Below are 15,070 nucleotides of genomic sequence, written 5' to 3' on the forward strand. Positions count from 1 at the left end.
TAGGTTTAATGTATTTTATTATCTCAAATTTGAGTGAATTCTTACTTCAGTGTAATGCCAACAGGAAAAAGAAATGCGGTTTTCTGGCAAAACTTGAGACTGCAGTCCTTGGCATACCTGCTTCAGAGTAAGCCCCACTGAATATAATGAAACATGCTCATGAGTAAAACTAAATAGGATTGCATTGTAAATATAATTCTTCAGCTTCTGTTTCCAGGAGATTATACAGAGCATGACCAAACTGTGATGAATAACAGCCATCTTATTACTTTTACAATACAATTAAATGTATTGGGGGAGGAGGAACAGGGTTGTGGCACCTTCATACAAACAATAGTGCTTTTAGGGTTTTCTACTTCCCAACCTCAGCACCGTTGTGATGGGACTTTGCCACTACCATTATTTCCTATGGAAATTATGTTGCACTGCTACAATCTGGCCTGGATCTTTTAAAATACTCACCAGAAATATAAGATTTAATTAATGACATTAATTTTAAGAAATGATAACTGGAAATTGCCCGTTTTCTCCAGTAGCCTTATAGATGAAAGAAAAACCTCAGCAACACTGGATGATTATGAGTTTAGGGGTTTACTCATGCTTTTGCTTTGTAATGCAAAATTTATTTGAACCAAAAGCTGTGTTTCTGTAAACTCATAAAGCATTTGATTATCAAACTGATTTAAATGCTTTTGTCTTTAAAAGACTACAGTATACTTGTCTGAGTGTACATCTTACTGTCTGGGTTTAACATTTAGATTGGAAAATAAGTCAAGTTCCTATTGTGTGTTTACTAGGTCTGTACATTCTGTGATTTAAACGAGATTGGAGCAAAGACCTACAAAAATGTTACTACTGCTACTGTCAGGGACTGTCTTTTCTTTTATGTTCATTTGAGTAACAGATTTTGTATAAATGAAGAAGGAAACAATAACAGTGTTACTGGGTTTATAAAATGTGTTCTTGAAATTTCAATAATGTGCTGCATTGCAGAAACTTTCCTAGTTGTTACAATGGCAAGTGTTCTTTTTAAACCTCAGGCAAACATATTTTTGCCATACTATGTCAATAAAAAAAAGTTTCTTTCAGCAGTGCCTTTTCCTTAAAATGTCATTTTCAGAGTGCTTGCTGCGTGTGCTATACATGTTTTATGCAATGTTATTATTCCTTCAAAACATATCATGCCAGCTCATGTAACACCTTTTAGCCAGATCAGATGCTGTCCAAAGACTGAACAAACAGGAAAGAATGTTACATCTAAAAGTTAATGTTACTCTCTCATAAAGAGAAATTATACCAAAGTCTGGGTCCACCACATAAAAGTCCCTGATTTGGATAGTTTATTCATCTTACCTCTGAATGTGGAGGCACACAGAGAAGAACATCACCAGAAGATTGCAGGTTCATATGATATTGCTGAACTGTGACTCAGCATTCCTCACCATCATCCATCCTAGCTAGGGATACTGGGAGTTGCAGTCAGGCATCACCTGGAGAGCTACTGTACATGGTTCCCTCCCCTGCCTTAAGATAACCAAGGTCTAGGCCATTTAGAGCATTAGAACTCAACATTTTGGAACTGGGAAAGGTGAGAGGTGTCACTTAACTGGAGGTATAAGGAACTGCTTTTCATCTTCTGTTTTGCCCAGTCTATCTGACAACAATTCTCCAGGAAGAGATCTTCAACAACACTGTTTGTCCTCTAACTACAGGTTCTGCAAATCTGACCTGGAACAGGGATGCAAATCTTTGCTAATTTTGATTCTCAAAGGAAGCAACAAGTAATTGTAGCATCTTCCTTCCCACTGTGAGAAGATCCTCAAAAACTGTAGTTTTCAGTTACTATTTTCAGTTCAGGGCTTTATTGTACAAAAAGCCCATGTTGGGTTTTCACACAGATAACTCTTTTCTCTGCACAGAAATCTATGCATAGGCTCCACCAGTGAGCTATGATTCCTCCCTTCAAAGAACTTGACAATTGTAATTTGACAGGCCTAACAACTGAATTCATGTTGCATGGTACTGAGAGCCTTGAAGAATGACTTACTACCTTATCCTATCTGTTCCTGTGCTGAGGCAGAAGCACATAGGTTATAGTGTCAGCTAGATTTCTCACTTGTGCCCCTGATCTAGCTTTGCTTCTCTGCCTTAGTAGCAGCCTCACACATAAAATCTATAAGGGTGAATAATATCTGGATATCTGAATATCTGGATCATTATTTGGATCTGTGCTAAACATTGGTGGGCCAAGCTACTGTCAAAAGTCCCCATGGAAGGCATGATCCTCAACAGGATCCCACCATCTGCATTTGTTTAACTTGAAGCAATTAAGCGATGGAAAGACTCATCAACAAAATTATTAAATTCTCCTACATTTGCACTGGCCAAATTTGATCAGAATAATTAATCCCTATGGGGAAGACTGTGTCAAACCTGCCTGCCATAGAGATGTTCAGAAAAGAAGAGAGAGAAATGGTTATGCCACTTGACCACTAACACAATTAAATATAAAAACCCAGGTTGGAATTCGAACCCAGATTTTTAAAAATTAAACATGTTAACGCCCTGGATATGGACACACAAATCTGTCATGTTTTGGTTTCTCCTACATTTGAATGTTTTATATTTCAGTATTTTCCCATTCTGAATATAAATAAATTTGTAGATGTTGGTAGATTCTTCTAAAATCTGGGGGTGGGAATCTCATCTATCCTTCCAGAGGAGCAACATTAAACTATACTTATGGTTCTGAGTGTAGTGCAGTGAGTAAGCTAAGGATTCCTGAATCCAGGTAAGCCTTTGAAGTTAGCTCTCTGGACTATACTTTTTCTGCCAGACCTGCTAGTCCCTGAGTCTAAAGACTGCGGCTTCAGCTGATGGATGTAGGAGAGAAAGTCAACTGTGAGGGCTCTCCCAGACTTTGCACTGCAGCCATCTGGCCCCATCTGTTACAGTGAAGGACTGGAGCATTCTAAACTACAGCTCATAAGGAGGAGGAAAAGTAAGAGATTGCAGCTGCACCTTTGCAGCCAAAGCCGCACCTGCCATCTGCCACACATCTCTTCAGCGCACTAGAGGCCCCCCACCTGGCTGGCTCACAAGTCGCCAGTCCAACATGCTGCTGCCTTTTCATTTTACCCCACACATGGTTCAAGCTCTTAGGTCAGAAATTCATGCTGACCTGTCATTTACATTCAGCCAGATGTCTTTATCACCTGAATTTTGAAGTAATGGTAAGACTCTGCATAAATATTTTCTTAATAGAATTCCATAGTTGAACAATCTATATTGCACACCAGACCTAAGCAGAAAACACTGTGTTTTGCATTGCTTGGCTCTGTCTCTTGCACAGCAAAGATGGGCTAGAATGCATTTTCTCCTTTCATCTGAAGTGCTTGGGGAATGGATATGCTTACTTGGATTTTAGTGGGTAGTCCAATTCACCACATTTTGTATTTAGAGACAAAAGTGTGAAGCTGAGGACCACCTCAGTGTTGGAGCAGGCATACTGAGAAACAAGCTGTTGTTGCATTGGTGAGTTTGCATATATCTGTTAATTACATGCTAACTGCAATGCCATGTCAAGGGATGACTTGAATGTGTGTCATTGTACAGAACAAATTGCCCAGAGTCGGACTATTTGTGCCAAGTCACACCACTTGGATCTATAGATAGAGCCCACACATTCATCAATGAGTCATTTGCTGAATGAGGTAAATCTGCCTTTCTCAACCTGGAGCCTTGCAAATGTGTTTATGTTGGGTTCAGCTTCCATCAGTCTCAGCCAATATTGACACTGGCCATGTTGGCTGGGAAAAGCAGGAGTTATAGACTTACACATATGGGAGGGGGGTGTCAAATCAGGGAAGGATGATGCATGTGTGAATCCTCCTGAAGCTATATTTGCATAATGTGGTATTTGTATAAATGAAACCTGTGGGAAACATCTACCTTTTGAAAACTAGAGACTCGGCATTACCTAGTAATGGTTTTCTTCAGACACAAACTTAGGGATATGTCAGCTTTCTTTTCATAGCAAAAACTTTGTTTCAGCTTTGTTTCATCCTAAATAGAGACTAATATATATTTATGAGAGATATTAACTTCTAATTGTTCTTTCATCTGCATTTTTCTACATAGTAGAAATAATGCAGTTACACACACACACACACACACACACACATTAAGTGCTATAGTTCTATCCTATGGCATCCTGAGATTTGTAGTTTTACAAGGTCTTTAGCCTTCTCTGTCAAAGGATGTCTGTGCCCCACAAAAACTCTTGGTGTAATGTACCTTTAAACAGCAGAAAATATTTTGAATGACAGGTAACATGGAGTGACATATATTCCAAGGAACTGCCACATACTGCTGAGTCAGGAACACATGGCAAGATTCAAAGTTGCTGCAAAGTTGCATCATGCTATGTAGCACTGAGTGATGATTCAGAGCCACACTCTATAGAAGTAGGTTAGTTTGGAGCTGATGGAGTTGATTGGAGCAGATGTTGGTGTAGTTGACTGGAAGTTGACTTAGAGGAGTGTGTAAATATTGTATCATATTGTATACACTGCAACTTAAGATAAAAGCCTCCATAATTTTGGATGAATCTACTGCCTGTGAGTCATCTTCTTGTGTGTGTGATAAGTGATCAGTACATTGCCAATACCAATAGCTGGGTGTTTTTGTTTTTGAACACTGCTGTGTTATTGTTTTGGCTGACAGGATATGAAAGTCAGCACAGTAATGTTATAATGACCTGCTGCTGAACTAGGAGGTTTTTTTTACTGTGATTCAGTTTTTGATGTTATATACTGTGCCATTTGTATTGTTTTTTGCTTCTGTTTCATGACTTCTTTTTTGTTGTTGTTAAACACCTCCAAAACTCTGCTGTTGTCTTTTTGCCTTAATACACACCCCAACATTGGCTGCATCTAGCTGATTTGTAACCCGACTGTGCCAAGAGTTGGCTTTCCCCTCACCAACAAAAAACTACAAATCCCAGGCTTCTGGAGGAGGGAGGCATAGCAGTTAAAGTGGGATCAAACTGCATTATTTCTACAGTGTAAATACACCCTCAGATTTAACAAAACAATGTTTTTCAGTACACTTCCACTAGAAGAGTGCTTCTAAAAATGGTGACCCATGGACTGGTGATGGTCCCTGGTAAGATTCTAGAAAAGAAACACATACTTGTAGAGAATGTCTTCTAATATCATGTGAGAGGGGGGGGAACTGATTAGACATCTTTGGAAGCACTATCTTCGAACATCTCAAAATATAAGACAAGACCAGATGGCCAAGTAGGTTTAAGAACTTCATTGGAGGTGATCTTGTCCATGACTGCCCAGCCCTTGCAACAAACAGTTCTTTCAAAATGTTACTTATTTTAGACTACTACTGTCAGAATCCTATAGCTAGCAAAGGGCAACAGTCACTGGTGATGGTAGCTAGGGGCTGTGTGAGCTGTGATCAAAAAGAAAGAAAGATTGGCTGATTGATTTCAAAGCTCTGCTTTGCATCTTTATTCACACAGAAGTTTATCCCTTTCCATCGGCCTTGCCAGGTGACAGAAGCGTTTCTGTATCAGTAAGGATTTGAGCTGCTATGTTGATCTCTCTTCTCTCCTAGAGTACATTTTTACTACTGCATGACTTTTTGTGTCTCTGTGTATGGGAAGTTGCTGTCATATATACTTCTATTTTTATGGGGTTTTTTATTGTTAGCACTTTGGAATTCTTTCTGAAAAAGCAAAATATAATTTTCTAGAAATAAATGGACAAATAAGATTGGCCACTGTCTAGAATGCATCTAGATCAAGCTGGCTGGATGCAGATACAAAACAAAAGCCTGAAGAAATATTTCAGCTACATGCAATATCCTGCATTTATATAATTATTTTCTTCTACATAAATATTAAGCCTTTTTTTTTCCCTAAGATTATCAGACGGGGGAAATTGGGGAAGAAAAAGGCATACTCTTGGCAAAGTTGCATGAGCATGCTGAAGATTTGCAGATGACATCACACTTATCCAGGACTTAACCCATGAAGATCCAGGAATGCTCCAGCAACAAACTATTCATGGGATTTTTCTGTGAATGGTTTGTTGCTGGAGCATTCCTGGATCTTCTTGGGTTAAGTCCTGGATAAGTGTGATGTGTCCGAAGATCTTTAGTGTGATAGAGCGACTTTGCCAGGAGTATGCCTTTTTCTTCTGGCTCCCTGCCCCCCATCTGATAATTTTCAATGTCAATTTTCAATACTAAATAATTAGTATTGGTATTCTACTTTATTTATTGCAATCCAAAGGACTGCTTCTTTTCTTTAAAAACATGCTGAACAATAACACTATCTCCCACTATTATCAAATTTTGGGTTTTAGTGCATAGTGCTGGTGGTTGTTACTGTTGTTATTGTATATCTGTATGGCCAGCGTGGCTACTCAGAAATATTTTTTTTTAAACCTGAAGCTACTAAATAGGGGTTCCAACACTTGAAGAAACTGATTTTGCGTCATTCATTTGTAACTCTTTTCTGTAGGTTTAAGAGGTGAAACAGACAAGCATCCAGAAGCTTGCCAGAAGCCACTCCCAACCCGATTGCCTCTTGCTGCGGTTCCAAATGGACAGTGGCAAGGCCACTACTTTTGGGGCCAGTTTTGGGCCACCTTAGGCACCCCTGGAACAGCTTCCAGGCACTCCAGGGGCATGCATTGTGTAAATGCCATGCCCCCGGAGTAACCAGAAGTTGTCCCCCTGCCCATCTGTTTTAGGCCTAACTTACAACACTATGTAAAGGAACCTGGTTTGTCACTACCATTTCATATCCTCTGCCTCTACCAAAGCTCAGGTTTTTCTCCATACCTAAAAATACAGAGACATTTCCCAAGGATCTTCTGTTGCAATCTTCTGTTTTAGGAGCCTTTTATGGCTTCATACTGGATAGATGCAATACAGTTGGCCCTTCTTATCCACGGGTTTTTTTATCCATGGATTCAAGCATCCACAGCTTGGAAATATTGACCAAAAGTTTAAATTCCAAAAAGCAAACCTTGATTTTTCCATTTGATATAAGGGACACCATTTTGCTGTGCCATTATATTTAATGGAACTTGAGCATCCACGGATTTTGTTATCCATGATGGATCCTGGAACCAAACCCCAGTAGATAACAAGGTCCCACTGTACTGATCTTGCAGGGTGTGGGTGTGGATGTGCTTTGTACTACATAATTTATTGACTCTGTTTCATTGCCTTTGTTCCCACTCAGTTTACAGTCATAAGGATGGCCTCACTTTACATCAACACATACTGTGTATACCATCCCAACTTGAACATAGAGTCCATGACCACAACAATATCACACTATTTCCCCTGTATCCTTTTACTATCTGTCTTTCACCTGATTAAAAAAAAAGCTAGTGAAGCTTCAAAAACTAGTGTGATATATTTTTGTATATTTTGGTAGGCCCACTAAAGGTGTAACTACAGAAGGGGTGACAAACTATAGGAGGCTAAGAGGACACATTAGCTTCCTAGGTGACCTTAAACAGGTGTACTCCACCCCAAAATGTTTTTGCTCCCCAGATGACCCTCCAATGCTTTCTAGGGGCTGTAGGGAGCATTTTTGCCATGTTTTAGACCTCCCCAGACTATTTTAGAACCAGAAGGGGCCTTTTTTTCAAATCAAGAAGTGCTTGCTTCTCTTTTTTTAAACAAAGGTGCCTAAAATAATAATGATTATTATTTTATTTTAATTATAATTATAATTGTCATTTTATTTTAAAATAATTATTCTATTTTAATTTATTATTATTGTGGTTGTTGTTGGAGGGGACTCCAAAACATGGTAAAAATACTTCCCATGCCCTCTAGATTGCAGCAAATTTGAGGCAAAAGGAAAAAAATGGAAAAGAATTAGCCCAAAAAGTGGACTCCTGGGGGCCACAAAAACAGCAATGGGGGCTGAATACAGCCTGTAGGCCATACTTCATCCACCCCTGAGCTAAAGAATGGATTTTGGACTTTGTTGGGTTTTGCTGTATGTCCAACATGACAACCCTGAAACAACTATTGCCTATTGTACTTCTGCAGAGCATGAACTAGTTTATTTTGAAAGGTATAAATCATGAGCAATAGAATATTCACAATAGAAATGATGTTCTCTCTCCACTTCAAGCTAGTAGGTAAAAATATGTTTGTGTGCATGCACACTTCTTTTGACTTCTCATCTTTATTTGCTCTACAATATAGTGCCTACCTCAAGGCAACATGACTAAGTCATTTGTTCTTATTCAGGATTCTTTACTACATCAGGTTATTCATTTCCTTCCAGCTTCTAGATAAAAACTCAGTCTAAATAGGGAGCTATTTTCACACACTTGACCTGTTGCGTGTACATCAGTAATGTGTTTCCTAGCTGCCTTTTATTTACCCTTTCTCAATGATTTTCAATGCTGGTGCCTCTTTGCCCTCAGTATGACTATATGGCATACTTTCTGTGCTCTGTTAATAGGTTGTTCCAAAATACAATGTATTCAGTCACAAATTATTTTTAAAAATCAATGAGTTCTTTGAGATATACACATATTTGTCATAGTTTTTCTTCTTTCATTTTGGATGTTCACAGGAAACACACATTTTATTTCAGAGAAACTTCAGGAAAAGTTTAGTTCATTTTTCCATTTACCAGCATTGGAGAAAAAGCAAAGTGGAAAGGCAAAGCAAGAGAGAAGCAAATGCTGAATTAGCTCTTCTCTCCCTGATTTGTTTAATAGAGCAGAATTACTGCACACTCTGAAAACTGGACTATCTGTCCGCAGCTACATAGATGGCCAATGTTGCAACTGGCTAGAAAATTGTAGTCAGATAGCTCTATTTTGGTTTCCACTGTAAGGGAACAACAAAGTACTAAGACATAAGCAGATTTCTTGTGATTCTCCAGACATTGTTGAATTTCAACTCCCAATAGTTTGCAACGCCAATAGTGAGGGATTGTCAAGGCACTCCTGCAAGTAAGCTGGACCCAAGCCGTGAAGGTCTTTAAAGGTAATTACCAACACCTTGTACTGTGTCAGGAACACATAAAACACATATGTCATTGCCCTCATCCTCCATTTCCCTCATTGTTGCATCTACCCTTTTTCTTTCCATTGCTGCCAGTGCCTTGCTTCTTTTCCCTCCTTCCCACTGCTTCTGTCATATCCTCCTTGCCATATTCTCTCTCCTTCTCTCTTCCACCTTCCTTAATGGGAAGATGAAGGAAAGGGAGAAGAAGGTGAAAATGCTCATTGCTGCTGCCAGAAATATCCCTACAGGGGATCCTCTAACAAAGCTTGAACCATCAAGCCATTTTGTGGCCCCTCAAAGGTCTCCATAACCTCATACCCAAAATTTTGATGTGCTGAAAGTTTTCCGTCCCAAAATGACCAATAGTTTCCCCCTTCCCCTGAGTGTGCTTCTGGCAATTTCATTCCAGCTGGCAGCAATTGGGTCCAGATGTGTTTTTCTCTTCAAAAAACAAGTGACCAGTGTCATAGTCATGTTCCATATTCAGTGTCCAAGTAATTAAGATATATGATTTTTGTTCCATCCATCTATCAGGAGATTTCTTCTCATTTCTCATTCCGTAGTTTTATGTAATTGTAGACAGTCCCAGCAATATCATGCAAACTTGGAAAATTCAGGAAAATTATCCATAATCTGCATAGAGCAACATGGCTGCAGTGGGTACAGTCCAAGGTGGCAATGGCAAAGCAGATGGCAAATACGGAGCAGAGTCAGAACCAACAGCTGTCAGTGATTTCGATTTTGTTGACCAATATAGCTTCCTGTTTATTTATTTATTTATTGGTATTATGTGAACATGAAAATGATGCTTCTGCAGGTTTTGTAGTGCTTAGAATACAGTATCTAAAGTACCCATTACGATAAGTGGATTTCAATATTTCCACAGGGAAATATGAGACCAGACTATTCAAGATCTTGTCTTAAGGTGTGTGTTTGGGGGGGGGGTCTTTTTTAAATTAAAAAAGTTAATTTTTTTAGGGCAGCCATTCAAAAAGCCATCTTTTGTGTTATAACCAAACATGCTTCCTACAGTATGTTTGTATATTTTCCCATCTTCAGATTTACCTCAAAGGGCATGTTTTCAGTTAATCCTTTTGTTAATTCTAACTGGGATTTAATTAACACTTTTAAGTCATGATTTGTTTCTTCTGGTGCATATTTATTTAATTAGGGAGAATAACTATTCTTTTATAGACACAGTTGAGTTTTCTCCATTGAAATGCATAGGAGAGCCAGCACACCAGAATTCCATGCATGTATATGCCATTGCCCATAAGTAGTGCTAACCCAAAAAGTCACCCCTTCCCACTAATTTTTCATTGGGCAAAATCTAAAAGGAACTTTATCCCCTATTCTCATTGAAGCCACAAACCATACCCTTCTGTAGTTCCTGTATTTTTAAAGGGGCTTGTTTGACAGAACTTTCTAATGAGTTGGGTATGGATCCACCTGTCATCTCTTTTGTCTTCCTGGCTCTCAAATATGCCACTTGCATCATGCTAGGTTATCTCTGTCAACAGAGCAATTCAGGCCTCTGAATATATTTACATGCAAAATCCCCTTTCTCATATATTTGTATTCCTGTTTTTGCTTGAGATTATTTACTGGTTCATCTGAATTACGCATCAGAGCCAGTGACCAAATCCTTCACTGTTAATGTAGTGGTCTGATATCACCATTTTAATGATCCAAAAATATATTAACATAAATTAACATGTATTTCTGCCTTCTTTTCTTTTCGATGCAACCCACTAGTCTGCAACTCTCTTAACTAAGCTATGATGTGACAATTTCACACAAATTAGATTGAAAGTCTGTGCCCCCACCCATTCCAAAATGCATGTGAAAAGACTGATACATGTCTTGCATATAGAAGGCTGTCATTTGTTGCAGTGTTCTTAAAAAATACTGATTGGCAATCCACAGATAATAAGCTGTTGATCTGAGGCTAAATGGAAATTAGTTAGTCGTTACAGACAGAGGGCCAAATAGTACAGCATTCATTATCTGCTTTATTGTTGACTTCAGATAAGAACATTGTAAACCAACTGGCAATCTCATTCAGAAATGGCTGTGTGTCTATATGCCTTGAAAGGGTTCACATAAAATTTCAACTAATGCTTTGTTTTAGCTCCTGGCTATATGTGGGGACCTCTGAATCCAAAACATAGGATATTGAAATTGCTAGCACTATTTTATTAGTTTTGTAAAGTCCATCATTGTATAGTGGTAGGCTGACACTCAGAGAATTTGATTACCCAAAGCATCATCCTTTCACTGCTCAGCTATGGATGGCTTCAGCATGCCATTATATTAATTCTTCTTAAAAGTAATTTTGCAAAAAGCAATCATTTAGTTGCTTTTAAACATTATTAATATAATGCTAACTACGCTGGAGAAATTAGAATGACAGTTGTGGGGAATCCAAACAGAATGTATGTTTTGATCATTGTGCCTGATTGCTTGCTAGTCTTTTCACATTTAAATTCTCTTTTTATATGACACACCAACCTCAGAACTATTTGCATGAATTCTGGCCACCACCAGTAGCATGTGTACATGTGTGTGTGTGCGCACCAATTTAAAGTTCTCCATTGTTTGCACTTCTTTGTGTTGTGTGTTTTCCTGTAGTATAAATAACTGCTCCTGGCCTTGCACTCCCACATTTGTGATGTCTGCCTTCATTTTCAAACTTCTCCTTCCCCTCCTTCTTCCCTGGGTGAGATCTTGACCATCTTTTCTGACCTATTTCTTTTGTACATGTGGAATTGGAAGCTCCCCTGTTCCTGATCCCACTTAAGTTCTTAGTTCTTAAGCTATTTTATCCTAAGCAGTGGCATCACTAGGGAGTGCAGACTGCACTGAGTGACACACACCTCTCCCTGATGGACGCCATTTTACTCATGAGTAAGCTGGTGTGTGGCAGCAAAGTGAGGGGGCAGGCCAATAGGGCATGCCCCCCACAACAGGTAACACCCGAGTCAGTAATGCCACTGATCCTAAACAGACATTTTCTGTATTAATTGCCATTGTTAAATTTGCCTATATGTCATAGAGTACATAAGCAGAGAAAGTTGTTCTCAGATATGCAGCAAGATACTAAGTGTGTGTGTGTGGACTATAGAGGCATGATAAGATTGCCAGAGAAGGATAATATCCTTCAACCAGAGAGATTTATGCACCACAGTTAAAAAGTGGTGGTTGCAATATCAATTAACAATGAAAATGAGGATTGCAAGAGGCTAAGTAAAAAAACAACAAAAAAACACCAGGAAGTATTAATTGTGAAGCCACTCTCTGAATAAACAACTTATTGAGACAGGATCCTTTAAATGGAGGATAGGAGGGAAGACAGTAATCTTAGCAAGGGGAAATACACCTTCATGCCCATAGGGATGCTAGCAGATTTTTGTTTTTAAAGAAAACAAAAGTAGAGGATTATTCACATTATGCTAGGTCTGCTGTCTAAGGAGCTTATCACTTGGCTTTTTAAATCAGCTCCAGCTTCATGGGCTGCACCAGGATGCGGGATGAAGGGAGGGATTATCGCACACTAAATCACCACCAAAATCGCCAGGTTACTATCACCCCAGGTCCAGGCTGCACTCTGCCAGCACTTTTTCTGAAGTCGGAAAGCTTTCCGACTTCTAAAAAGTGCTGGCGAAGCGTGGCTTGGGCCTGGCTGGGACCCAGGCTGATGGTGGCCAATGATTCAACGGTGATTTAATGTGATAATCCCCGCCTCCATACCACATCCTGGCTGCAGCCCTGGCGGCTGTTGCCAATTTAAAACACCAAGTGATACATTCTTAAATATGAAACAGCAGTTGCTTTTCAAAGAATGTCTTTACAAATTAAAAGCCTTTAAGCAAGATGAATGATAAAGAGACATCAATATTAAACTGGAGAACAATATGAAGTAAGGCAGTGCTTCTTAGGCTGCACCTGCCGTGCAGAAATCATGACACTGCTTTAACTGCCATGGCACAATACTATGGAATCATGGGATTTGTAGTTTGTTGTGACACCAGAGCCACAGAGAAGATTAAATATTTTACAAAATGATAAATCTCAGAATTCTACAGATACAACTTCAAGTTATCTGATACAAATTACAAGAAAAGAGATTTCACTTAAACATTAACAAACTGATCAGTTGATTATTTATTTTATTCATTTATATCCCATCTTTCTCCCAATAATGGGACTCAAGACAGCCTACAACATTGAAAAACAATACCAATTTAAAACTACTGTATACATTCATGCATAAGGCTAGAAATTTTGGTCAAAAAATTGACCCAAAAAATATGAGTTGACTTTAACATATATATATATATATATATATATATATATATATATGGTCACCTCCTTTTTCTGAGTAGACGGGCAAAATGCAAGCGCTTTGTCCATCCTGGGAGCACCTAAAAAGAAGCACCAACCATCTCTACTCTCGCATGCATCCAGCCTTTATACAATATTTTAAAAATAATATTGTGCATGAAACAAAGTTTGTATATACCAAACCATCAGAACGCAAAGCTGCCAGTATCTCAGCAGTTATGCCTGTTGGAATATTGTAAGTTTTCTGGCACTGTTTTCCTTTGCTTCATCCTTTACATCCTTTGTTACACACCCCTGCGTTTTACCCTCGACATATCTGTGGGTCATATCAAAAACCAGAATGTTGCCCCCAAAACTTGCCCTCGATTTATACATGAGTTCGACTTATAGTCAAGTATATACAGTAAATAAAAACGTCAATAAAAGTACAAATATTAAAGTTATTTAAAAGACATTTAAACCAGTTATGAAGTTTAAAACATCAATTGATCTCCTTCTGCTGCATAATCTGACAGAATTACGGTGTAACAAGTATCCCGCAATGGGAGATTATACTTTGTCCTCATCAAAACACAAAAAATATTCCAGAATATGGACTATACCTTAGTCATGAAGAAGCTGTGGCCAAGGATCATTAAGGTACAAAAATTCCATGGTTGTAATATCTGACCTCAGTGTGACTTCTAACATATCATAGGATATCAAAATATTGCATGTTGACAGGACCATTTGTGAGTGCATAATCAGAACGGGTGCATTTTTGGCTACCTAAGAGGAAGCACAGGTGGATCTGAGTGAATATTAGTATATCAAATTGCACATTGTGCTATAATGACAAAGTCATCTGCATTCCTAGAGGATCTCAGACTCTATTCTCTCCTCGATCCCCTGTTCCTTGTCCACTCTGACAAAAAATCTCCATTTCAACAGGCTCAACCAACCTAGTTTTCCTGGAAAAGAGCCACCCCACCTCACTGTTTTTCAGATGCCATTGCACCACAGTCAGGAGGCAACTGGTGGTGGTGCCATTCATAGCCATCACAGAATCAGAAGTTGGTGCATGGACGCTGAGACTTTAAAGCCTGCTCCCAAGAGCTATGGTTCATTTTTTGTTCCAAATAGCTTGGTATTTCATTGAGCAACAGGCACACAAAAACAGGTGAATAAAACAGGTATATCTAGTAACACTGCAAAGATTTAATCAACCATTACTACGTAATGTCACTGTTATTTGTTTGGGGGCTTTTATAGCTTTTTTGTTTCTTCTGTCCATAAGCCAGATATAAGGGGAAACAGGGCTACATTTTGTCTGGTTTCATGTCTGCTATAACCTATAAAAGGCGTGACATTTGGAAATGCCACCCTCATTTTGGCAGTTGAATGAATCACAGATGGAAAAGATTACTGACAAAATAGGACATGGAGGTAAAAACAACCCAGCTATTAACCATACCTTGGCTTTAATGTCACATAGCTATTAGGCCTCTTTTCATTTTGTAATGATGTCAGTCTCATTATTTTTGTAGACCAAACTATGAAGATAAGGCACACATGCACACACACACACACACACACACACACACATTTTAAATAAACTAGATAACCCTCTGTCCCTTTTTTTATGTCTTACCAGAGACAACTTGTCATTCTCATGATT

Source organism: Sceloporus undulatus, chromosome 3, assembly GCF_019175285.1.
Source record: "Sceloporus undulatus isolate JIND9_A2432 ecotype Alabama chromosome 3, SceUnd_v1.1, whole genome shotgun sequence".
Taxonomy (NCBI): Eukaryota; Metazoa; Chordata; class Lepidosauria; order Squamata; family Phrynosomatidae; genus Sceloporus; species Sceloporus undulatus.